Consider the following 1,617-nt stretch of genomic DNA (forward strand, 5'->3'; position numbering starts at 1 on the left):
TACATTTTCTACCAAGGATCTGCATTGCAGATTCAAATTCAACATTAATTATTATATACTAAACACTTGAAAGGTTTTTAAAATTAGAAACGTAATGAAATTTTACTGTAGTTGAGTAAAATAATAAGTTTATATGCAAATAGAAGAAATAAAACAATTAACTACCAGAAATTGGCAGATTCTATGTGACACAAGCAAATGTTCTGGTCAATACTTTGTTGCCTAATATCTCAACACACAACTTTAACTCTATGCAAAATTCTAACTGTACAAAACTGCAATGGCATTTAAAACCAGATAGGCAGCTATCACGTTCCTTAACAGTATTTTTGATTAATACAAAAGAAAAATGTCATTTTGCGCAAATTTTTTGTAAACTAATAATTTCATTATTGAAAATTAAATTTCATCAAATAAGTTAATTATGAGCTGTTTAAAATTCTTTGAAAGTCACCATTCATTGTTCAGGTATGTTGAGTTTTTGGTCAGTTCGATCTGTATTATCACGTAAATCAGGCTAACAGACGTAAGATCAAGTAGCAGAAACACAAGAGCTAGAGAGAGGATTCAAAGAAGCACCACAAAGAAATTAACGGAAATAAGTTTTATTATCACGCAAGGTACTTTGACAAACACACACACGTACACTTATCTATTTGTATATATATATATATATATATATCCACACAGTAATACAGTATAATGAATTTCAGGTTTCAACATGAATTCTTCATTTCATCAACAGGCAATCAACAAGAACAACATATAGCAGGTAACTTAAACGCAAACAAATATCACAACTAGGAATACAGCATTAAGCAATGAGCAAGAGGCTCAGCAATGACGACAACTCCGTGAAGAAGTGTCTGCCCATTGTTTTCAACGTTCCCATTATATTCTACTTCCAAATCAACAAAACTGAGAACTTCACGAAAGCCATTCACTCTTTTGCTGATTATGAAAGACATTAATCTGGTTGTTGCTTACTCCCCATTCGCCTTTCTATTAAACTTCCCGATAAATTAACGTACCACCATTTTGTTAAACTAATCGTCAAAACTACATGGAGATGTACCAATGTCTTTTAAGTTCACCATACTGCTGGTACCCACTTGGTATTGCATACAAAAACTGAGTCATTGCCAATTGTGAACAACACTTTGGATAGAATTTCAGAACAGGATTCTATGTTCTGCCATTTTGTAAATGGTCAATCTCGGTAGCTGCTGTTATTATGAAAATCGTTGGTATAGATTTCACGTGTTTCCTTTATTTAATTTTAAGCCAATCAATTTTTTTCACTTCTGCTATTAATCACCAACTTCCAACAGGTCAAAAATGCACGGCTATTGAAAATTTGATGATCATGTCAAACATATCAAACACATATTAGAGCTGCTATATTATACTTTGGTACTAGAATCGATTTCCCCAAACGAACTCCGCCTACTTTTTCTAAGCTAAATTTCATTGGTTGCCAGTCTGATCAGATTAGGTTGCCTAGAGAATGGACTGCTTGACTCTCACTTTCCGAAGCTAACAGGACACGTCAGTGACAATCACTATGCAAATTCATAAGCAAACACAGTGTTTCAATTTGTGACGGTGACCGTGAAA

The sequence above is a fragment of the Trichinella spiralis genome (genome assembly GCF_000181795.1).
Source record: "Trichinella spiralis strain ISS 195 chromosome Unknown Scfld1, whole genome shotgun sequence".
Lineage (NCBI taxonomy): Eukaryota > Metazoa > Nematoda > Enoplea > Trichinellida > Trichinellidae > Trichinella > Trichinella spiralis.